The sequence below is a fragment of the Panthera tigris genome, chromosome B2 (assembly GCF_018350195.1).
Source record: "Panthera tigris isolate Pti1 chromosome B2, P.tigris_Pti1_mat1.1, whole genome shotgun sequence".
Lineage (NCBI taxonomy): Eukaryota > Metazoa > Chordata > Mammalia > Carnivora > Felidae > Panthera > Panthera tigris.
The window spans coordinates 109,727,073-109,753,561 of record NC_056664.1 but is presented as its reverse complement, the minus strand read 5'-3'; the positions used below and the strand labels follow the sequence as shown (position 1 = coordinate 109,753,561).

The following is a 26,489-nucleotide window of genomic DNA, read 5'->3' as shown; positions in this document are numbered from 1 at the left end:
GCAATTAATTCTCATTTTTATAAGAATACTCTATATACATTTGGAAAATGGTAATGTATATGGTATGTGACAGTATTTATTTGAACACAGATACATACATATGGCTCATAAACCCTCTAATAATTCTGTAGAATCCTAGCAGACCAGGATCCCCATGTTGATAAGCACTGGACTGCATCATAAATCCTTGCTCTAGTGGCCAAGAACCTGTCTCTTGTAACAACAAGAACTTTAATCTCTAATATGTAAGACTTCTTCCACCTACTTTACTTCCTCCCTTTGTCCATTTAGAATTACAGGTTGTTCAAACTAAAGACTTTCGTTGAGCACTCATGTAATCCAATCCTTTCAGTTGGCTTTGTGAGACTGAAAGCTAGACAATCACGATGGTCAATGTTCATAGATAATTCCAGGGGGTCTCACCAATATATCTGTAGAATAGATTGCAAAAATCTCTCATGCTAGATTCCATTCCACAGCCCAATCATTTGTTCAGTCCAGAGTCCTGGTAGCCTGTTTTGAGGACTGAAAACACCCCGCCACTTGAGAGCTATGGGCTCACACAGTAATGGCTTTCTTCACTTGGCCTTATCTAAACCTCAGTTGTTAGACTATGATAGTCAAATGGCAAAGAACCATTCTCGAGTGAAAAAAATAAAATATCACTCCTGAAAATTCGAAATTATTTTCAGCAAGTCTGGGATGGAAAATCTCATTTAATTAGCAAGTGCAATAAGATGTGACATTTACAAACTAATTATAACACATTTCCATTCTTCATTGGTACACGAAATGATGACATATTGTTCTTTTATAGTTGCCATTTCCAAGTTTTAATTGCTTTGGTTTAATTGGTTTAATCCAAAAAAATGTCAATTCAGTAATTACCACTATGCTGTTGGAATTAGTTTCATTTATTGTGCAAAAGAAAATTTGACTTCAGAAGGAGAAAAACAATTATAATATAATACCAGGGGAAATACTATATCATCGAGATATTTAAAACCAATATTGTATATAACTGAAACTTGGTTTATTTTACAGGAATAAAGAAAATGTTTTTTCTTTTCAATTTTAAATGATAATATACCAAATAAATAATCAAATATAAATTAATTAACCCAGAATCACATTCACTCCTTTATAAATTTATTAATTTGCTTGGAAAATATCTGCTGAGTTCCAATTATATGCCTGACAAATCAGTTCTAGAACTACCTTCTTGGAATCTAATAATGGGTGATAAAAAGAATAATCAACACAAATCCATGCATAAATACAAAATGTGATCTTAGATGAAAAATTAGTTTGTTTTGTGAGTGTACCAGAACCTGATTCATTGACAATATGAGCTATGAGAAAAAGGAGCTAGCTGTTTGGTATAGAGGTGGAAGAAGAGTATTTCATGCATAAGAGAAAAGCATAGCACATTTCAGACACTGAGGGATGGCCAGTGTGGCCTAAACACAGAGAAGAAGGTGGGAAATGGGCACAAGATTAAGTGGGTCGGTTAACAGGGGCTATATCATTGGGGCATGTTAAGAATTTGGTCTATCCTAATGGCAATGGAAAGTCATTAAAGTTTTTGAAGCAATAGCATGATGATCAAAATTGAACTTTAAAAAGATCACTTTGGTGGCAGCAAACAGAACAGACTAGAAAAGAAGAGTGGATCCAAGAGATGAGTTTGGAGACAATTGCAGTATCCCAGGTGAGAGATAATGATCAGTCAGAAGGTAGAGTTTATGCCTTCAATTTAACAATCTATAAAGTCTAAAGTTATTTGTGTTCTACAAGTGACCTATTTTCACAGAATTACATGTGTCAGACTCAAAGGGAAAGCAGAGTGATACAATAGAAGGTATGCCTACTTTAGAATGAAATACACCTGGTTTAGCTCTGGTCTGAACTTTTGGCTCCACTACTTATTAGCTAAGGGTCCTTATACAAAGCATTAAGCTCTCTGAGCCTCAGCTTTCACATCTTTTGAGTACATAATACTACCTCCCACAGCTGAGAAGACTAAGTGTGACAACGCATATGATATTCTCAGCATGTGGAAGGCCAGTTAGTATGAAGAGCCCCAGGACAGATGATTTCATCCCCTCATGTTAGAGATCCTTGAATTCCTTTGAAACCTGTTCCTCCTCCTGGGTTTCTTTCTCAGTGAGCAGCACTAAAATCCACCCAGTTGCACAAATCAGAGCCCAGCAGGCATCCTTTTCCCTCACCTCATGACCATCAAGTCATATAAACTCCATTCTCTAAATAGTTCCTCAATTTATGGACTAACTGCTTTGCTCACTCTCTTTCACTAACCTAGTTAAGGTCATCAACATCACCAGATTGGATTATCCCCTTCACAAATCATCCTGCCTCAGTTTTGTTTCCTTTTCCACTCTTCATGCCAGCCACACAAACCTTACTATCTTAGCTCTTCAACTACTCTCCTTAAGCCAGGACAAAGTCACCTGGTTTCTTAGCATGACTAACAACACCCTGCAATGATCTACACTCTGCTTACATCCCAGCCTCACCTCTTGCTGCTCCTGCCCCTGTGGTCCAGCAGCTGAAGGAAACTGCTCCTCACTCAGGACTCGTAGAACTCAGAAATACACTCCCTTCACCTCAAGACTCAGGCTGATGGATGAATGCAGTTCCTCCTGGCTGGAGCACCCTTCTTCGAAAGCTTCTCTTCACTGGATCAATACCTACTCAAAACTGAAGCCTTGCTTCAGATGGACCTTTGGGAGGCACTTTTCCTCTACCTGAAAGTATCCCAAGAGTATAGGACAGCCTAAACTTAAATTTCATGATTTGAATGAATTGAGTGAGCAGTCAAGTGGCGCTTGGCGAAGTCAATGGGGCTCACTGAATTGGCGAAGGTCACATAAGTTGTGACTGGTAGTGTGAAAAGAAAACCCAGGTTTCCTGCTACAGATTGTAGTATGCCTTTCTTTCCATCATGCTGACACCTACCTTTATTAATTTCTGATTGCATTAGCTCTCTTCATTAAGCCTTAGAAACATTCTCTTCATGTGCTTGCAAAATGTTGCACATTTATACTGTGGGTTATGATTTTTTCACTCAAAACAGACCAATGTCACTTCCTTTTCCAAGATTTCTTTGACTTTCCTGAAGTGGTAACCGTGGTTCCCATAACACTCTCAAACACTCCTGCAGATTTTTTACAGTCATCTCCTTCCCCATGATATTGTAAGCTCTTCTGAAAGTAGGACAATTCTAGATTCATTTTACATCTCTGGTACCCAAGGCTGTTCTTGGAACACAGTAGTACTTAATATTTGTTGAACTTAATGGTACTCCAAAGCTAAACAGTGTCCAAACAAGGGCAACTAATATGAGATAAGTTATGCCAAGAAAAAGGTGATGCAAGAGTAAGAAGACAGGCAAAAACAGTGATGGCTCTGCCATCTAGAGATAGAGAGTGTAAGAAAAAGCAGATGGCTCTGGCTAAGATAAAGAATCAGGAAGGCAACTGGGAAGATGGGGCCACTGCTGAACAGGCTGCCTCTCCTGGGGAGTACCTTCAGTCCCGCAGTGGCCTTCCTGCCTCTTTGTATTCAAGATAGAGAACTAGAGATGGAAAGGAAGAAGCTGTCACTTTCAGAGAGCTGAAAAGTAGGAAAGCTGACTCATATGGCACTTTCTATGCCTGCTGGGAAGCCTAAAGCCAACACTAGAGTAGCTGGTATCACAGGTTTGAAATGGCAGAATCAAAGTCAACTAATTGTAATGGAAATGGAACTGAGCTAGGGGCAGAAATCCAAGTGTTGGTTCTAATCTTGCCCTGTGGCCTTAGGCAGACTTTTGAGCCTCATTTTTCACCTCTGTGAAATCAAATATTTAAACTAGATGGTCTCCAACAGCCCTTTTTCATTTAGGGATTGTGCAGTTTATGGGATTGGCTCCTGGATTTATTTAAAGTAGCTACATAACCAAGGTAGAGAAGACTGTCAATATGATTAATTTATGCAAATGCAGACATCCAAGCTCATCTCTTCACTCCTGAAACTTGAACTAGACCAGTTGAAGCATTAACCCATTATGATATCCCCTCATCCACATATGGGAGGCACAGCCATAAGCTTTATCAATAAAAAGTTACAGATGTGGTGGGGCTGTAAAGCAGTGGTTTGCAAATACCCAAATCAGTATGGCAACTTGTTTAAAACACAAGTTACAAAGCCTTGCTCCAGATCTACCAAATCAGAATCTCCAAGATGGAGCCCAATATGTTTATATTTTTATATACTTTTTTTTTTTTACCTTTTATAAACCTCACATGTGATTTGATAATTAGCTAGTTTGTGGCTCATTTTTAAAGGAAAATTAGTGTTTCTCAAAGGGTAGCCTGTAGATCATTTTCATGTGAATTATCTAGGATGCTTGTTAAAAATATCTGGGAATGTAGCCAACAATCTCCATTCTCACTATTCTTTCAGTGATTTTACAAAGAGCTTTTTTACACACTGACAAATGAAATCATTATGTGGGTAAAACCTCAAAGTCTATGAAAGAATATAGTAAAGATAGGAAATTATGATTGCAGTATATGTTTATCTCAGTATTATTATTATTATTACTATTTATATTGCATTGTTTCATCATCATTTCATCTAATCCCCATAACAAGCCTATAATATAAGCATTTTAACTTCATATTACTTACAAATTGAAGCACTAGAGAATTCAGGTAGCTTGCTCCAACACATAAGATTCATAATATGGGTGCATTGGAACAGAAAATTAATGTCCTGGAACTAGGAAACAACTTATATTGCAACAGAATGTGTAATTAAGATCTCAGTACACATTTTAATTAAACAATTTGCTGAGATCTTATCTGATGAAGCAAGTTAGAAATATGTCTCAGTTCCTATTGGTTGGTTTTATTAGCTACTACACGAATGTTAATGCCATTATAATAATCATAGATTACACAAGATAAAATGACTATTAACTACTAAGCAACAACGTTTCAGAGATGTCCTAGAATCATAAAATGATCTAAGGTAGTCATCATTTCTAGTCAACAACCTTCAAACACAAATATTTACAGGTGAGAAGTCCAGAAGTATGCTAAGGTCTTACCCACCTAGTAAAGAACTCACCTAGCTCTAAACCTTAGTTACCTGACTGCTTCATTAATCTGTCTTTACTCCAGGGGCCCTAGACTCTGTACTCCTTGACTCAGTGTGCCAACTACTTGCCTTAATGCTAGAATAGGATTACATGAGACTTCAAATATCTTTCAAGGAATAAAATATTAAATGCTGTTACTACAGATACATTTTTAGGACAAAGCTTTTTTTTTTTTTTTCCATTGAGTCTTATCAATTTATCTAAGAAAATATTTGCTTGTGAAAAGATGTGTTTGTCTTTACCTCTTGGTAAACTGAAACAGAAAGGGTCTCCCAGATTCCCTGTTCCTGAGTTGGCCAGTTTTGAATCTGGCATTTCAGAAACTGAATGAACCTTAGTAATTTTGATACCTAGCATTTATTTTACAAAAAAATTCACTGAAAATGTAAATAGAAAATACGAAGTCATCCAAAGCCATGTAAATTTTAACAGAATACAAATTCTCTTTCCTGTGTTCACACCCTACACTTTTCCTCTTCCTTCCCATTGATGTTACAGACTTTCTAAAATATGTGGATACACAGGTATTTTCACAAAGGGGAAAAAGTAACAAAAATGACATAAAAAAAGAGAAATTGCCAAAAAATAAATCAAACATTCACTTGCTGTAGATAGACTTGATGAAGATATTCTGATTGAGATTTGGTTTCTTTGTTTCATTTTGTAAGAGGTGATTATTTGCGTGCTTTACTTTCATTCAAATTTTGCATGCCAACTCAGATTGCATAGCTATATCCTGTCAAGTGTTTTCCTGAAGGAGCCATTTCTTCCACAAAATTAATATCTAATTTTCTAAATAAAGAAGAAAAGGATACTTACAAGTCTCAGATTAAGATATGCTGTTATTTCTAAGAGGTTTAGGAAGAAACTGATAAACTTTCTTTCCTGTAAATTAATAAAAAAAAAGCTATTAAGAACCAGAAAAAGTATAAATTCAGTTAGACTAATAAATTTAAAGATTTTGTCTGTGCTTTATTTTTTTTAAATAGAGTTACAACTGGTAAACGCCATGACTTGCCTGACTTCTTGTGAAAAGCAGAACCTCTAATTCTACAATAAATTTTTCTGTTAAAAGTCAAAATGGCTTCATTTCAAATAACAGGTGTTAGTACCTAGGATTGCCAGCTACAATTACTGCATCAGTGCTATTAGGGATTAATGTCAAGTTGAGAAAGTCATCATCTAAAAATGACAGGCCATTACAACAAATGCTTGTAGGCATAGAAACATGACTGCAAGCAAATACTTGGCATGACCACACCTTTGGGAAATTGTAAAACATAGGACACTTTTCCAGTATGACTGTAGAAATATTTTTTACATTTCTTAAGTGCCCTGAGGCATTGGACCAATATTCCCACTACCTAAATGGAGACTAGTGGAAAGAATTCAACCATCTTGCTCCTAGAAACAAAGATAAACAATGTACATTCTTGTTCACAGAAAGGGGCCTGTATCTCAAGGTTGAGCACCTGACACAAGATGGGTCAAAAATAATTGGGACATGAACCATCAGTATTCACACTGGCCACTGATAGCAGAAGGGCACTTTGCAAATTCCCTCCACCATACTCCCTCTGCCCTCAGCCAGCCTACCATTCATTCTTCCTCGACTACAGCAACAACATCCTAAATGACTCTTCGCATTCTTGCTTCCTGAAACTCTGTTCTTTACAGATGTCAGATAGAATTATGTCAAAGTAAATGTGCTCATGGTCATTCTAGAATTAATCCTTCATAGCCTTTCCATCATCTACAGGATCAAGTTGGCCCCAATATAACTCTCCCTCATTTTCACCCAGGTCCAACCTGCATGAATCCTAAAGCTCTGAAGTCATACCCAGCCAATGGCACCCCTGTGCCTTGTTTATATTGTCACCATGACCGAGGTTTTTTGCCCTCAATCCCCTCCCCATCCCGTGGCTAGCATATATTCAACCATCCAGGGTCAACTTAGGCGCCCCTTTTCCAGACTTCTATGTTCCCTCCCCTTTGCTACAAAACACTCTGGTGTATTTCTTACTAAACTTATATATTTCGGATTAGTGCCTTCCCATCTCCACCTCAGAATGTTTTTTAAAGCCTTTTGAGGACATGGACTGTGACTCATTCCTCTTGCACAACATTTTGCACGTGGTAGGAGGAATGAAATAAATATGTTGAATGTCAAGGTGCATGAGGTACTTTTCAGACTCAGAGCTTCCTGAATGCATACTTTTATCACTGTGAAAGAATTTGAAAATCCGAAACAGGCATCTTTTAACCTTGTTCCTATACCCAGCTTCCCATATGGTTTTCACTGTTCCTCTCACTCTGCATCTGAGACTGTTTCCCTTCAATTGAGCCCAACTGTTCAAGCCAAATATAAAGAACTGAGAAGAGAAAGAGAAAAATACATGAAAACATGATCATGGAGGAAGTAGCAATAAAATTCAATTATATAAGCTTCAACATTTATATAATACAATGTAAATATTACCCCTAAAAAACAAGATTAAGAAAACATACTTTTGTGGTCCTAATTTTTTCAAGCATCTTCCTATACCTCTTGACAAAGATCTAGTAGAAACTGCAAACAGGAACCCAATTTAAAGTCAGTTTGATAAAACTAAACATTGTTCTTTGTATCTTTAAAATGCATGTTTTAAAAAAAACCCTATTTTATACCTTTTCCATATTAGCATTTTTATTTTATGAAATTCTACTATTTCTACCCTTTGTAATAGAACCAAGAAACAAAAAGAGAAAGAATACAGTGACATACTTATATTTTCCTCTCCACCTCTTTGAGGCTGTGTTACATACAAATATACTTATGGAATGGACTTTGAAAATAATATTCCGTACATATTTTTGATTATTCACACACATCAAAATTCAGATGTACGAGGGATATGCTAAAGATTAAGAGGCTGAGAGAGTCTACTTATCCTAAGTTATCAACTATCAAAATTTTTACTAACAAAAAAGCAGTAATTTCTGTTTCAAGAATAGTGGCATGCCCCTAACAACAACAAAAAAAATCCTTTAAGCACACATCTCCTATTTATGAATATTTATTTTTATAAATTATAACTATCATTATACTAATAGATTAATTGAAGTTATATGTTATATCATAATTATCATATGTGTTAAATACATTAACAGAAACTTAAAATAAAATCAAAATAATATAACTGGGTATTCTACTATGTCCTTCCTGAACTTCAATATAAGATGCAGAATCTGTTAGATTCTGCAAGGTCTAATTAGACCTCTACAAGATCTAATTCTTTCTACTATCTCTCTTGGAACTACAATTAAATCTAGAGAAAACACGGTGATATATATGACAGCTAAGAGATACCCAAGGCAAGAAGGAAGTGGTCTCACCCAAGGGTGTTTGTTGCATGCCTTATGAGAGGAGCAGATTAAGGTGTGGGTAGGTCAGCAAAAATCCATCCTATTAGAATTACATGCACAACCAGAATTGTGAATCATCTATCTAGTCCAGTGATTTTCCAACTATTTTTTAATATATTTTTTTCCCAAACGAATTCTTTAGCAGATGGACAATGTGTAAGACAGATACAAGCAACACTTCTCAGGTGAAAGCACCTTCAGGTTCTACCCACTCTCTCCTCCCCCTCCTCTCCTCTCCCTCCAAAGATGTAGTTTGAAAATTACATGACCACACTCCCACTTCAGAGATGAGGCTACCAGGCAGGACATGGAACAAGAGCAGTCACTTCAAGACAGAATGTAATATTTTAGTGCGATTTTTAAAAAATCAAAATTAGTTCAAAAACTCTATGATAAAAAAAAATCAAGAATTTAGATAAAGATTTGACCCTGTATTTGTGCGACTCAGCCTCACATATCTCACCCTAGACCTGGACGTGGTCTAGTAACTATTCTGAAAGAATAAAATATAAAAATAATGTCATATTAGTTGTATTAAGTAAATGTCTCTATATTACTTAGGGCTATAGAAAAAGAAGAAAATGTAGTCTGGAAGACAAAGCCCAAACAAGGTGTGTTCTACAATACACACCTTCGCACCTTAGTCTGCAGGACTGAGGATGTTGTTTGGGAACAAATAGGCAACTAGACAACTATAATACGTGAGGTAATGCTCAGATCATGCTTGCATTTGAGCTATTTCACAATTTCAATGAGCTACTAAATCTAGTTACAGCTGCTTCAATAAGCATTCTTCTATTTTTGTTTTGTTTTTAAAAACAAATCATCACTCTAAAATGCACAAAAAGCTGCAAGTGAAATGTGTCAAGTGAACATCAGCTGATTCCTAAAAGCAAATTAACCACCTCAACTGCAAGACCTAGTTTGAAAAAGCTGTTCTCAAAATGTACGTAACCTCTCAAGCATTACGATGGTGAAAACAAGCTTCAAAGAAATGAATCATTGTGACATTAGAAAGTATGTACATTCATGAGGATGTTTTCTATTCACAGAACCCATGTGAACTGGTTTAGGAAAATAAATGACTACATGTCTGACACAGAGTGGGCACTCAACACATATTTACTGGATAAATATATGAATCAATGAATGAATGAAAGTTGAAAAAATATTATAAACAGGTAGACTAGGGCCAGATTATAGCAATAATTGCACCTCGGATAAACGTCATTGGCTACGATACTGCCACTGCGCAAAGCTGGGACCAGATTATAAAGAGCTTTGAAACAGAGACTTTGTGCTGTGGGCTACTGAGCACAGATTTAACAAGAGGGGGAAAAAAAAGTACCTCTTTAAAAGAAATAATTGATGATTTTATAGGGAGCCAACAGTAAATCCAGCTAAAAGTCTCTAGAAATAATCTTGGCAATGGGCAATAAAGACCCACCCAAAGGGTAAAAACATTAAAATTGGAGTAAGGAAGGTGGAAGGTGTGGCAGATGCTGCTGGTTGGCTCCCAAGCTCTTCTCCTCATCTTCTGTACAAACTGGAAGCTTAGCTGGGCACATAGCTAAGAACCATATATCCAAACCTCCCATGCTGCTAAATATGACCATGCAACTGTATTTTGTCATTTAAACGTGGGCTATAAGCAGAAGTAATGTATTTCATTTCTAGGTTTATATCCTAAGAGAGAAGGAATTGTGGCCTCTGCCTTTCGAACATTGGTTTGTACCTGTGATGCTGAGCCATCATTCACCAAACAGACAAGGACAATCAAGACTCTGGGGATGATGACAAAGCAACAAAATGGAAGGAGGCTGCATCCCTAACATGGCCATGCCACTATTCCACCTCTGTACCATCTACCTGAGCTGTCCATAACACGGGACTAAATTCACATTGTGTTTAATCCACTGTTATTTTTGTACTTTGTGATAATTGGCAGACTGATCTCTTAAATAATATAGATGATTCTAAAAAAACATTTCAAGGGGATCCTGGGTGGCTCAGTTAGTTAAAGAAGCTGACTTCAGCTCAGGTCATGATCTCTCAGTTGATAAGTTGGAGCCCTGCATGAGTTCTGTGCTGACAGCTCGGAGTCTGAAGCCTGCTTCGGGTTCTGTGCCTCCCTCTCTCTCTGCCCCTCCCCTGCTCATGCACTGTCTCCTCCCCCCTCCCCCCACCCCACCTTTCTCTCTCAAAAATAAACATTTAAAACAATAAAAAATTTTAAAAAAACATTTCAAAATGAAAAAAATCCATGGAATGTGGTGATAGCTATAGTGAATGAAGGAAAGCTTCATTCTAAGCTTTTATGTTTGAGAAGCTGGGATAACAGAACCACTAACAAAATAACAGATGAGGGCAAGAGCTGATGAAGTTCAAATGGTGGCAATAGAGCCAAAGGGATATGCAGGGTAAGTCACTGGAACAATGCGCCTGAAACTCAGGCAAGGGGAGAAAATTGGAAATGGAAATCTCAGCAATTTTGTATAGAATATATAGTTGAAAAGATGCAAATTGACAGAATCTCAGACTCAGAGAGATCAGTGTGTCAAAAACTGAACAACAGGGTGTTCTCCCAGAAGGCAGGAGGAAGAAGCAATAATCAGCAAAGGCAAAAGCAAAAAAAAAAAAAAAAAAAAAAAAAAAAAAATCTGTTCTTATCTTCATAAGAGGTTAATGATTGAAATCATGGAATAATAGAATTAACCTTAATACCAGAAGACAAACAAATTTAAAAGGGATTTGATATAATCTAAACTTCTTAAATCTGTTTAAAGTTCTCATAAAAAATTAAAGCAAACATTTCTTGAGATAAAAAAGCATTAAGCAGGGTTCTAAATAAGCCAGGTCTCAATCATGCGTTAGTTTCCATTTAAACGTCCAGAATCCCAAGACAGAAAAGAATAAGCAACAGGTCCTTAAATCATCTGTCTCTTCATTTTTCTCACAGTAAAGGAAGGAATGAGGGGAGAGAGGTAAAGGGGAATGGAAGCAGAAGTGTTTTTGCTACTGTCTTCATCCTTTGTACCAAGCTGATGTCTGTAAGTTGAAATGACAAAATGAAACAAAAGCCTCCTCCCCAACTTTTATTAAGTTACATTCAAAGATGCAGTGGATCTAAATTTCACTTTGGATCTACAATTACTTCACAGTGGATCTAAATTTATACTTTGAAGGTAATACAAGGTTGCCAACATGCAAGTCAACTATGACATACAAGAGTTTGAGAATCTATATTTACTCGCCAGATGTGTTCCAATTACTGGAAGGTCACCAGCATTCCAGAATATTGAGACCACGTTATGTGCAATGCTCTTCAATAGTTCTTCCTCCCCACCCGGCCTCTGCCATCCACCCAGGAGGACACTTTTTAGGGAGCAGTCAAAGCAAAGATTTCTGTTTTTCATTCCACCATCCACTTCAGAATGAAGAAAACAACCATACTCTGAGAGATTATTTTCTCTCCATGTTTTGACTACAGAATGTACATTATAGTTACCCAAGAGACATCAAAATTCCAGGATTCTTTAGCATTATATTTTCTTTGAAACCAATCATAACAATTCACTTTGTATGAGGAATTGATATTCTCCCTCCTTTCCTTGGAAGAGAAGTCTGTTACTAATCTTTTCCTCTTCACATAGTGATTGCATTATCCATGGTCTTTCAACTGTTTGGGGGTTAGTTTTTGTCCTTATTGTTTCTAGCATTATACTTGAGTTTCACAATCAATCTTTTTTAAGTTCTTAATACTGGCTCAAATTGTGGGATTCCACACACACCCCATCTTTTAATATAATGATCAGAATTCTATTCATTCCTCTAAGTAAATCAGGGTAGAAAGGCCCACCCTAAAATGACCTCTCCTTTATAAATGGTTGTAAAATACCTGAACAAAAGTTACTGTACACCATCAAATTAGCTTGGGAGGGAAAAACCCACTTTTTTTCTAATTTTCAGTTGATACAAGGTAAGAATATATGTGTATTAGGATGGGGGAAGAAGGAAGGATTGTATTTCATGGTACTTAGCATAAAGCATGCAAAATTGCCACATTTCACTCCCACCTGGTCTGGCTCTCTCCTCAGGTGTGGCTTGTGTGGTTCTAAAATTCCTGGCATTGAACGTATATAAAGTGAAAACCACTCTGATCATTTAGGAAAGCCCCTTTGTCTACCTTCTTACCATGTGTCATAGAAAAACCACATCACTGAGACACCAGATGCACGTTTATTATAAACTACTCACTGTTTCTTAATGTTGCTTGCAAAGCTCCAATAAAGGAACTTATGTTTTAAAGTTTTCCAATAATATTAAACTTCTTAGCCTAGATTACTTTCTTGCTTGTATCACAATCCTCAAACACCAGGAAATCATCTCATAAGTCTCAGATGTGTTCCATATGACTTACACCATTTTAATAGGTATATCTGGGGCTAACACGAACGCTATTAAGCATCACAGTTAATGATAAAACAGACTTAAAATTTTAAGCACTAACCCCAATACTCTTATATTCAGTGAAAACCATTTTATATATGAAAGTGAATATACCAACTCGGGAGGGAAGGGAGCTAACAATTCCTGAGTGTTCATGATTTTCCAGATGTCTTAAACATTCTCTAACTGAATCTTCACAAAAGCCCTCAAAAGTACATATTAATGCTATTGGATCCAAAAAGAGCCTGAGGTTATAATAGAGCCAGCACTAAACAGTGTTAAGATTGGAACCCAGGTGTGCCAGACACCAAGTCATACTGTGCCAAGAACAGCAGCATAACTTGATTAAATCAACCCACAGGAGCAGCACAAAGTAAATATGTGGGCAAGGAGAGTTGACCAACTCTACTTTAGAGGTTATTTCGGATATGCCACATTTCTTTTCAAAGTGTTTTTAGGGGAGTCTGGGCAGCTCAGTTGGTTAAGCATCTGACTTCAGCTCAGGTCATGATCTCTTGGTCCGTGAGTTCGAGTCCCGTGTTGGGCTCTGTGCTGACAGCTCAGGGCCTGGAGCCGGCTTCGGATTCTGTGTCTCCCTCTCTCTCTGCCCCTCCTTTGCTCACGCTCTCTGTCTCTCAGAAATAAATAAACGTTTAAAGATTAAAACAACAAACTAACACAAGTGGTTTTTACAGGATATTCTATCAGCGTTGGACTCTAATACGGGATGCCCCATCCTCACCTTGATGAGGTCAGTAGCCTGTTTAAAGCAGTCAGTTCTGTTTTTTTAGAAGCACAGCAATATCCCTGAAGGCCATTCGGGACAGCCGTAAATGTGTTATCATCTTCTATATCTACCAGAAGATGATTTGACAGGCTCTTAGATTAACAGAGGTGCTAAGTAGGAGAGGAGTACCAAAAACTGTAAATAGATCTTCAATTTTAAATAATATATATTATATTAAGCATAATAATAATAATATATACTATTATTATATACAAATTTATTATTATTATTTTTTAGTGTCCTTTGGGGTAAGTCAAGATGCTCTTATAAAATGGACATAAATAATGACCTCTTACAAAACAGTAAACACTTCGGACTTTAGTTTCTATATGTACACAGATAGCCTGTGGGAGCTTTAAGGGCTTTTCAATGTAAGCCTTCTTGAGCCTCTTTGAGGGGCAGTGTCACAGGCGGGAACACTGGGCAAATGAAGTCAGACACTCCTAAAGGTCTGGTCAGAGAAGGATAAAGCTGGGAGAGATTCTAATACTAAAGACAGTATAATGCCATGCACATGAGGTTTGGAGCCAGACTGTCTCTAGAACTTAATAGCTGTAACTTGGATAACTTCAGCCCAGTTATCTTTATTTATAATGTGGAGAGAAAACTTCTGCCTCACAGAGCAATATGTTATGCACATTAAGTGAGACAATGTCTGAAAAGTACTTAGTATAATGCCTAACACATAATAAGTGCTAAATAAACCATAGTCGTTATTCGGACATTCCTTGTACCAAAGGAGAAACTGTACTTTGTACTTACTGAAGAGTAAATGACTAACACAAGATCATAGGCCATTTCTTCATTGGGGTGAGGGGACAGGACGGAATATAAACTCAGCTTCATCTAAATCAAATTGCTCTAAATAACCAATTACCAACATAGGACCAGAAAATGTCCAAGGAAATTTCAAATGCACTTTATTTTTTTTTTCATTAATAAAACTGACTTTATATCCAACTCTTTTTCCTCTTCCTGACCTCCATTTCCTTTTAAAACTAACTCTGTATGAATTCCTGTGTGATTTTGATTCTCTTAGTGGTTGGGCTAACAGTGGCCTTCTTGAATCTACTTTGTCCTGATATTCTCAGTTATTGCTCTTTCTCCTATAGTCTAGGAAAAGCATACATAAAAGAGAAATATACTAGAGGAACTTTATTCAAAAGTCATATGTCTTTGCTAACTATTTAACATGCTGCAGATTTAGATATTTCTATCTAAATAAGATATAGGATGTTAGTTTCAGATTCTAGATTAATATTAAGAAAAAAGCCCACCCTGGAATAGTATTTTGAGATAAATCCATTCATAAAGGGTCTTTTAAGAGTACCTCTTGAACACCAAATGTAAGAACAATCTCTAAAAAGTAAACAGACCAGGTAAAGACTTCATACTCAGTTCACTGGTAAAGAGACTTAGGCTAAAATGTTCATTTCTGGTTTTCCTACTTATCTTTGCTAAGAGAGGCAGCCTAGTCTTGTTTCTTTTTGTCAGTTGTTTGCTGTTCTTTTGAAGGTTTTTTAAATCCAGGTATATGGGTCAACCAAAAAAAACCCTTCACTTTTCTAATTTATGATCTGTATAGAACTGGAGAGGGATTTGCAGCAGGTTACTGCATTAGGCCGTATGGACTGCACTTCATGTCTACCACTCACACCGTAGTCCCACGCTCGTGTCTAAATTTAAAAACTGTTGATGCCATTGAAGTACAATTTTAGAATAAAGGAAAACCTTAAGGCACTTTTTCTAAAGATTTGTTTTTCCCCAGAGCACTGTTTACTGGACACACTAAATTAAATATACTTGCTTTCGAGATGAATTAACTTATTTTTTTTTGTTGATTTTTTTACCTTATTTTAATTTTATTATTTTTTAAAATTTAAATCCAAGTTTGTTAACATATAGTGTAATAATGATTTCAGGAGTAGAATTTAGTGATTCATCACTTACATATAACACCCAGTGCTCATCCCAACAAGCATCCTCCTTAATGCCCATCACCCATTTAGCCCATGCCCGCACCCAACACCCCACCAACAACCCTCAGTTTGTTCTCTGTATTAAAGAGACTCCTAGGATTTGACTCCCTCTCTGTTTTTATGTTACTTCTGCTTCCCTTTCCCTTATGTTGATCTGTTTTGCTTCCTAAATTCTACATATGAATGAAATCATATGATGTCTTTCTCTGGCCGATTCATTTTGCTGAGCATAATACACTCTACTTCCATCCACATTGTTGCAAATGGCAAGGTTTCATTCTTTTTGATCACTATATATATATATATATATATATATATATATATATATATATATACACACACACACACACACACACACACACACCCCACATCTTCTTTATCCATTCATCAGACAATGGATATTTGGGTTTTTTCCATACTTTGGCTATGGTTGATAGCACTGCTATAAACACTGGTGTACAAGTGCCCCTTCAAATCAGCACTCCTATATCCTTTGGATAAATGCCTAGTAGTGTAATTGCTGGGTCATACAGTAGTTCTATTTTTAATTTTTGAGGAAAAGAAGATGAATTAACTTATTTAGAAGCCTTCACTTTAACTTATTTAGATATGCTTCACATTAAGACATTAAATTCAGGGGCTCCTGGGTGGCTCAGTCTGGTGAGCATCTTGACTTTGGTTCAGGTGGTGATCTCGTGGTTTGTGAGTCTGAGCCCCACATCGGGCTCACTGCTGTCAGTGCGGAGCCCGCTTCAGATCCTCTGTCCCCCTCTCTTTATGCCTCTTCCCCACTCTCACTCTCAAAAATAAAAATAAAAATAAAGATATTTCATTAATCAATAAAAGATTATGGACAGACCAAAAAAAGAGGCGAAACTCAACAAAAATAGATACAATGTCAAAATTATCTCCTTCCTTGAATTTGAGAGTGACTACATGTCTCAGACTTAGGCCAGTGACATTTATTACTAACTGAATTAACATCTCCGATAACAGCACTTTATTCATGTCAGGATTTATCTGGCTCGGAGAAAAATGGCAGCTGCAGTGGTGATTCACTAAAACCGATTCTCAGCGAAGCAGCTGCTGCGGAAAGCTGTGCTCCTCACATCAATCATGCGCTGATTGTCACAGCGAGTTGAGTCACATCATCTGCTCAGTCGATTGATTTCGTGATTGTTGATATTTGCATTGCACTGCAGTACTACTGTTGTCATATCATGCTGCACTAGTTGAAATAACATCATCTGGGGGACACTTCAAATATGAGAAAATCCACATAATCATGAAAATACAGCCATTTTGTGAAGGAGGTGCTGAAAGAGCAATCACTCTAACTGCTAAGAGACTAACTTATTTTTAGTAGAGTGAGTCTACCCACTTCTGTGCTCCTCTGAGGAATTGGCCTCCGTCGGTCACACTTCAGCAGTGTCACAAATCCCAGATTTGGAGTCATAGGTTGGATCGTGTCCCCTAAAAAGACATGTTGAAGTCCTAACCCCAGTACCTGTGAATGGATCTTATTTGGAAATAGAATCTCTGTAGATATAACCAAGTTAAGATGAGGTTATGCTGAATTAGGGTAGGACTTTAACCCAATATGACTGTGTATCCTTATAAAAAGAGGGAAGACAATGTGAAGATACAAAGGCACAGGGAAAATGTCAGGGAGAGATGGAAGCAGAAGTTGTAGTAATGCATCTACAGGCCAAGGAATACGTGGTGCTACCAGAAGCTGGAAGAGACCAGGAAGGATCCTCCCCAAGAGGTTTTGAAGGGAGAATAGTCTTGTCGACAGTTGCTTCAGATTTCTGGCTTCCAGATTGTGGAAGAATAAATTTCTGTTCTTTTTAAGCCATTCAGTTTGTGGTACTTTGTAATGGCAGCCCTTTTGGGGCATCCATCTGGAGATGGCGAAAGAGCATCAGCTGCTCTTAGAGAGTGTGGGTATACACAGTGTTGACCGAGAGAACCATAGTGCCTAAATAGACTTTTCTTACAGGCCATGTTTACTCAGATTAGAGACCGTTCTCAAATTAAAGCATCCTTAAGTGTGTAGATAATTCTGAGGATAGACAAAATCAAGATCAGACTAATGGGTCTTAGATGTGAAAATATGTAAAAATAGCTTGTGATGAACCAAATATCCCGTAACACCTTGCGTTTCTAGTGCTTCCTGTCAGGATTAACAAATGTCAAGCTGTCACCACATTTACTTCTAAAATGTTCCAACACACTCAAAAGAATGAACAGATGTATTAGAATCACTAGAGTACCTATTTCCATGAAGTTTTTCAAAGCAAAGAAGGTGCAGAAGAAATGGCACGGTCAGGATAAGTAAAACAGGAATAGGCTTGAGGGATTAAGGCATTAAACTAAACCTTCATAATTCTTGCTTAAGCTTTTTTTTTTTTTGGAAGGTAGAAAAACATAGCAGCTAGATTCAGACACCCTTGAGTTATGCTAGCTCCACCACTAGTGAGGTCTGTGTCTTTGGACAAGTTACATATCCTCTCTGAACTTCAACTCACTCATGAGTAAATGAGACTAATAATCCCACCACCTTTATAAAGAAAGCATTTGGTAATTATTAGCAATTATTATTACTACTAATCTCCATGTTAACTTAAGTTGCCACTTCACTCATGGAAGAGATGTGCCTCCACACCTCTGCTTTCTGTTTTTAAACCAGAATGAAATAAAGTCAACTGCACAATAGTTCAACTCTAAATTTGTACCCATAGTGCCTCACCTCCCGGTGGATGACATGCATTTGGACAGAAAAAGTAAGTCTTTTGCAAACCTTGTTGACAAGAATTTTTCTAAAATATTCTAATCCCTTTCTCCTGTTTGGTAAATGGAAGATACTGGACATAACACTATCTTTTAAATCATTGAGCCTCTTGCAGTTTTTGATGGTCATTATATATTCTGAATATCAAATATTATTAGGATAATCTTTTTTATATAATACTTCAAACTAGTAAATATATCAAAATGGTCTTCTATAATGTACAAACATGCTCATTGTGCTGTTTATCCCCTTATAATGTCATCCTATTCTTTTGCTTCATTTTGTTTCTTCTGAAGTAGAACTTCAGATATGTAAAAAGCCAGTTATCTTGCCCTCACTCTTTTCTTCTCAAACTATCAACTATAGGTAATTTGATATTTTTAAAAACTTCTTCAACATGTTGAACAGTTGTTTTTGAACCCAAATTAGTTATTTACTTTAAAGACTGACAACTTTAATATTGTTGATTTCAGTTCACCAATCTGGTCTGAGATATGTAGCAATTCTACCACATGCTGCCCCTCCCAGTGTTGTCTCATCAGCAAAGTTGAAAAAAAAAAAAAAAGATACAGAGAAATATTCTAATACTAAACAAAGCTTCCCTGATAACAGTGCTAAGAATGTCACTAGAGATTTTTCTCCACCTTGAATTGTGTCCATTCAAGAAAGGAATACAGAATTTATAAATAAATAGATTTTGGATCTGAAGACTTCACATGGCTAAGACGACAATACTCCCCAAACTGATCTACAGATTCAAATACAAGCAACATCAAAATCCCACCTTCCTTTTCTGCATAAATTGACACACTGATCTAAAATTTAGCGGGAAAGTAAGACATGTAAAACAGCCAAAACAATCTTGAAAAAGAACAATTTCAAAGTTAAGTTTCGATTTCAAAACTTAACACAAAGCCATAGTAATGAAGACAGTGTGACACTCACATAAGGACATACATGTATAATTGAGAGTCTAGAAAATAAAACCCATATATTTATGGTCATTTGATTTTCAACAACAGTGTCAAGGTAACTGAATTGGGGAAAGAATTGTCTTTTCAACAAAGGGTGCCAGGACAACTGGATATCCAGATGCAAAAGAATGAAGTTGGACCCATCTCATACCATACACAAGAATTAATTCAAAATGTATCACAGAGCTAAATGTAAGAGCTAAAACTATAAAACTCCTGGAAGATGAATAAGAATAAATCTTTATGACCTTGGGGTAGGCAATAGTTTCTTAGATATAACACCAAAAGCACAGGTAACAAAAGAAAAAAATAGATAAACTGAACTTCACTAAAATCAAAAACTTTTGTGTATTAAAGGACACCTTCAAAAAGTGAAAAGGATATTCACAGATGCGAAGAAACTCTTTGCCAATCATATACCTGATTAGAAACTTGTATCTAGAGTATATAAGAACTATTACAATTAAATAATAAAAGATAAATAACCCAATTTAGAAAATAGGCAACAGATATTAATAGACATTTCTCCAAAGAAGGTATGCAAATAGTCAATAATTAGCACATGAAAAGATGTGCAACATCATTATCCAATAGGAAAATGCAAATTAAAACCACAATGAAATACCGCTTTGTACCAGGATGGCTTTGAACAAGTTTGGCAAGGATATGGAGAAATTGAAAGCCTCATTTAGTGCTGGTTAGAATGTAAAGTAGTGCAGCCTCACTGGAAGATAGTTTGCCAATTCCTCAAACTGTTAGACATAGTTACTATATGACCCAGCCGTTCTACTCCTAGGTATATATACCCAAGAAAAATAAAAGGATATATTCATGGGAAGACTTATACAGGCACAACATTTTAACATTGCTTCACAACAATGTCATTCATAATAACCAAAAAGAAACCCAAATATCTATCAACTGAAGAACACACAAACAAAATGTGGCCTGCCTTATGATTTAATTTATTTGGCAATAAAAAGTAATGAAGTACTGATACATGCTACAATGTAGATGAAATTTGAAAACATTATGCTAAATGAAACAAAACACATATATGTTTCCATGTACATAAAATGTCCAAAATATGCTAATTTATAGAAACAAAGTAGATTTGTGGTTTCTTGTGGCTGGTGTGGGGGGGGTGGTTTGGGGAGAACCGGGGAGTCACAACAAATGGCTTTAGGATTTCTCTTTGTGGTGATGCAAATGATATAAAGTTGATGGCAGAGAGTTGTATGAATATGCTAGAAACCATTGAACTAGATTCTCTACATGGGTCACTTTTATGGTATGTTAATTATATGTCAACAAAGATTTTTTTTAAGTTAAATAAATTTACTGTAAAACATCCATAAAGGATGTTAACATTCAGCGTAAATACTAATATGAAAGAGAATTTATTTGCAATGTGCCACTCAAGATTATCCATACAGCCATTTATTCTTAAAGAATTTTGAGCAACACATTGATTGCAGATCTCAACTTGAACTTCTTTTTTTGAAAAAGGGAACATAGAGTTAGGATGCCAGCTTGTTACATTTAACATATCTCGCATATTTTCTCTACCTTTTGATTATTTTTCTAAAATAGTAAGAAACATCTAATATGAATATTCAAACTACAAATAGAAATGTTTCTATATAGAAAGGTTTATTAAAGGGGTGAGTGTTTTAGATAAGTGGTAATAGTGATTGCAGGAATATGCAAATCACTGAGATATTCTCCTCTATTCACAACTCAGTTCCAAATCTGTTTTCCTGAAGAAGCCACACATTTCCATAAGAAAGCATGCTTTCTTTGGTCTTTTAATAACAGACACAATCATCCTTCAGACTATAAAATAGCATGGGAAGGGGGTTGTCTTATTTTATTTTGACCAAGAATTTATGTTTGATAGACCAGGAATTTTTTGGTGCAAGTAACCATAAACTTATTTAATTCTAAAATATTCATGCCTTTCATGCTTTCCAGTGATTACCATCCTAAACATGCAGTAAGCTCTCTTGGCCATGAAGTCTATGTGAGGAGGATGTGACTACATCTATGGTTAGGCTTCTAAGAGAACAACTGATCACAGAGCTACAGAATGCTAGAGTTGGAAGGAGCCTTAGAGAAGAATATATTTAAATCTTTAATCTCCATTCTCTGATTTCAGAAGAGGCCCTATATGCCATCGTTCCTGAATGGGTTGCCAAAATGAAGAGCAGAGGCAGAATTAGAACTCAGACCTTCTGAGACCCTCCCCAGTGTTCTTTTCACCACATCATATTGTCTTTGAATACATAACACAACATGGGCTTCTTTGCTCTTGACCATGTTGTCAACAAGAATGAATGTGCATACAAGTAACCCACCATGTTTTGTGGGGCTTTTCTTATGCACATCAGAATCCTCTGGATTCTGCTGTGTTCAGAAAACACCTGCGAATGATTCAGTGTTTAGATTTTTCATTCAAGCAGAATTTGACATTTCTAACTCATTTGTAAAGGCAGACTGAAGTACATAATTAATTTTCATGTTCTTTCAGAATATTTTAATATCATGCTGCACAGGATAAGTGTTTTTCTTTTTTCTATTTCTTTTGTGCAGTGCTTTCTATCACACTGCCATTCTCTGTGTCTTTTCATATAAAAGCTTCTTGTATTTTACATTTTTTTCCTTATTTGTGTCCTCTAAAGATAGCATGAGCAGAAATCACTCAGCTAATAGATTTTCAAATTCTTCGCTTTTTCATTTACAAATTCTCCTCTTGCTAATTCATTTAACCAATGCCAGTCCATGCATAGACAACTTTACCCAAAAAAAATCTGAGATAGGGGCACCTGGGTGGCTCAGTTGGTTGAGCGTCCGACTTCGGTTCAGGTCATGATCTCGCGGTCCATGAGTTAGAGCCCTGCATTGGGCTCTGTGCTGACAGCTCAGAGCCTGAAGCCTGCTTCAGATTCTGTGTCTCCCTCTCTCTGCCCCTCCCCCACTCATGCTCTGTCTCTGTCTCTCTCTCTCTCTCTCTCTCTGTCAAAAATAAATAAACTTTAAAAAAAATTTTTTTAAATCTGAGATAGTTTACTAAATTAAAATTTTAGATGCTAGTTAAGAATATGGCTTCTTTCAAACAGGGAAATTCTTGCCTGGGCCTTAAGAACAACAGAATATCTTCCTCTACTAAGTTAAAGCTTGCTCAGTGCCTGAGTGGAAAAAACAAATAAATCAAGTACCAATAGATAAATCATATAACAGCCAAATGGTTTTGCAGAATGATTTTACACTTTGATTTATCAATAGATTCAAATGATTCACAATGTCTTTTAAAAACATAATTAAATTTTGCATCATCTCTGAGGGAAACAGCATGGTAAGGGCTGAATATTCTTGATGCCAAAAATTTTAAAGATATGTAATAACTCTGTCTTGAAATTTAAAACTACATTCAAGTATGTTTTATGTGTATATATAAAGTCTCATTAATTTTGCTAAGTACATTTATAGAGTAAATAAAATTCTAATGAGAAGTAGAGGTCTTCAAACTTGTCAAGAAAATGAAGTATTTAGAAGTAATCTATTTCCACATAAATAATATGCAAACAAAAACATGTTACTCATTTAAATAGTCCATATGACTTCTATTTGATGAATTCTAGTTTTTGTTTCTCATGAAAAAAAATTGCTTTGATTAAAAAATTAAATACAGCTTCCTGTTTAATATTATTATAAAATGTTAATAACATTAATCTATGATTCTATCATATTCAACACTATATTCCCAGTGTTTAGAAGACTGCCTGACAGATGGTAAGTAGGGGCTTAATAAAAATTTATCAGGGCACCTGGGTGGCTCAATCGGTTGAGTGCCTGACTCTTGATTTTGGCTCAGGTCATGATCTCACAGTTGTGGGATGGAGCCCTACACTGGGCTCTGTGCTGAGCGTGGAGCACGCTTAAGATTCTTTCTCTCTGCCTCTCTCTCTCTGCCTCTCTCTCTCTCTCTCTCTCTCTCTCCATCTCTTGCTCCCTCTACCCTGGCTCACTCCCTCTCTAAAAAGAAAAAAGAAAATAAAGTGAAAAAAAATTTGTCAAGGGGCACCTGGGTAGCTCACTTGGTTGAGCATCCGACTCTTGACTTTAGCTCAGGTCATGATACCAGGGCTGTGGGATGGAGCCCAGCATCAGGCTCTGTGCTGAGCATAGAGCCTGCTGAAGATTCTCTCTCTCTCTCTCTCTCTCTCTCTCTGACCTTCTCCCTTGCTCATACACACTCTCTCTCTCAAAACAATAACTGTCAAATGAATACTAAATAAATGAATAAGTATCATTGTTAATATAAACATCTAACATTACCCAGTGCTTTGAATGTACCAGGAATGATGTGAAACTCTATTTTGTTGCTTTCATCTTCAAACAGCCCCACTGGGGATGAACTACTGTCATCTCCATTTTATACATGAGGCCAAGTTTATTTTTTTATTGTTTTTTTAATGTTCTTTTTTCAAGTTTTTAAAATTTATTTTAATTAATTAATTAATTTTTAAATTTACATCCAAGTTAGTTTTGCAACAATGATTTCAAGAGTAGATTCAAGATGCCCCTTACCCATTTAGCCCATCCCCCCTCCCACAACCCCTCTAGCAACCCTCTATTTGTTCTCTATATTTAAGTCTTTTATGTTTTGTCCCCTCCCCTGTTCCTATATTAGTTTTGCTTCCCTTCTCTTATTTTCATCTGTTTTGTATCTTAAGGTCCTCATATGAGTGAAGTCATATGATATTTGTCTTTCTCTGACTGACCAATTTCCCTTAGCCTAATACCCTCTAGTTCCATCCATGTAGTTGCAAATGGCAAGATTTCATTCTTCTTGATCACTGAGTAATACTCCATTGCATATACATACCACACCTTCTTTATCCATTCATCCATTGATGCACATTTGGGCTCTTTCTATACTTTGGCTATTGTTGATAGTGCTGCTATAAACATGGGGGTGCATGTGTCCCTTAGAAACAGCATACCTGTATCCCTTGGATAAATACCTAGTAGAACAATTGCTGGGTCATAGGGTAGTTCTATTTTTAATTTTTTGAGGAAACTCAATCCTGTTTTCCAGAGTGGCTGTACCAGTTTGCATTCCTACCAGCAGTGCAAAAGAGATCCTCTTTCTCCGCATCCTCGCCAACATCTGTTGTTGCCTGAGTTGTTAATGTTAGCCATTCTGACAGGTGTGAGGTGGTATCTCACTGTGGTTTTGATTTTTATTTCCCTGATGATGAGTAGTCTTGAGCATTTTTTCATGCGTCTGCTAGCCATCTAGGGCTGTCTTCTTTGGAGAAGTGTCTATTCATGTCTTTTGCACAGTTCTTCTCTGAATTATTTGTTTTTTGGGTGTTGAGTTTGATAAGTTCTTTATAGATTTTGGATACTAACCTTTTATCTGATATGTCATTTGCAAATATCTTCTCCCATTCTGTTGGCTGCCTTTTAGTTTTGATGATTGTTTCCTACACTGTGCAGAAGCTCTTCATTTTGATGAGGTACCAATAACTCATTCTTGCTTTTGTTTCCCTTGCCTCCGGAAATGTGTTGAGTAAGAAGTTGTTCTGGCTGACTCTGAGGTCAAAGAGGTTTTTGCCTGCTTTATCCTCTAGGATTTTGATGGCTTCCTGTCTTATGTTTAGGTCTTTCATCCATTTTGAGTTTACTTTTGTGTATGGTGTAAGAAAGTGGTCCAGGTTCATTTTCCTGCATGTCACTGCCTAGTTTTCCCAGCACCATTTGCTGAAGAGACTGTCTTTTGTCCATTGGATATTCTTTCCTGCTTTGTCCAAGAATAGTTGGCCATACGTTTGTGGGTCCATTTCTGGGTTCTCTATTCTGTTCCATTGATCTGAGTGTCTGTTTTTGTGCCAGTACCATACTGTCTTGATAATTACAGCTTTGTAATACATCTTGAAGTCCGGAATTGCGATGCCTCCAGCTTTGGTTTTCTTTTTCAAGACTGTTTTGTCTATTTGGGATCTCTTCTGGTTCCATACAAATTTTAGGATTGTTTGTTCTAGCTCTGTGAAGAATGTTGGTGTTATTTTGATAGGGATTGCTAATGTTTATTTTTGAGAGAGAGAGACAGAGAGAGAGAGAGACAGAGACAGAGACAGAGAGGGAGAGAGAGAGAATGAGTGGGGAAGGGGCAGAGAGAGAAGGAGACACATAATTTGAAGCAGGTTCCGGGCTCTGAGCTGTCAGCACACAGCCTGATGTGGGGCTTGAACTCATGAACCGTGAGATCATGACCTGAGCTGAAGTCATATGCTTAACGGATTGAGTCACCCAGGCGCCCCTACATGAGGCTAAATTTAGAAGGCTAAGTAAATCTCCAAGGCTGCCCATTGAGCAAGTCTGACAACATTAACAACATTCTTATAGATCAGATACTAAAATCCTTAATTTATAGATAAGCACATAGAGTCTGTTATCCTGGTTTTCCCTCAATTATTAGGTTTATTTTTATTATGGTCTTTTTTGAGTCATAAGCCAAAGAAATAAAGTATAGTCACAGTCCTTCCATACTCTGTTCCAAGTCCTGATTTTGGTTGGACTCTGGTTAAGGCATAAACATATAATAAAAGTAACTTCTACCTGGCAACTAAAATATGCTATATAAATAATATGAATTATTATCATAGTGTGCCTAACATTTTAAAGATAAATATGATTTGATTATCCTTATTTCATTGATTAGAAAACTGAGGCTAGGAGAGGTTGCCCAAGCCACAAGCTAGTTAGTGCCAGGGTCAAGATTCAACCTCAGATTTTCTGTCTAATCCAAACACACTTACCAAATTATTAGTACTTCTCATCTTCTGGGGATAAAAACTTTCCCAGAACTTTGGCAAACTAGAATTGCCCCATGCCTGAACCTGGTCCCAAAAGGCAGACTCTTCTC

General features: G+C 36.7%; 1 protein-coding gene and 1 pseudogene across 9 annotated transcripts in view; both read right to left on the bottom strand.

Annotated features, from left to right (window-relative positions):
* Nucleotides 1-26,489, bottom strand: part of PKIB (cAMP-dependent protein kinase inhibitor beta) — a 169,505-nt gene that overhangs the window by 35,946 nt on the left and 107,070 nt on the right. For 6 of the 9 annotated variants that reach the window (XM_042987103.1, XM_042987100.1, XM_042987104.1 and 3 more), the window contains one exon: nucleotides 5,987-6,052. The exons of 1 other annotated variant lie outside the window; for it this stretch is intronic. The gene's annotated coding sequence lies outside the window, so the exon portion shown is untranslated. Of the gene's footprint in view, nucleotides 1-5,986; nucleotides 6,053-7,675; nucleotides 7,737-26,489 lie in introns of all 9 variants that reach the window. 2 more of the 9 variants (XM_042987101.1, XM_042987105.1) reach the window with 1 other exon arrangement.
* LOC122238990 lies at nucleotides 9,674-9,832 on the bottom strand (annotated as a pseudogene).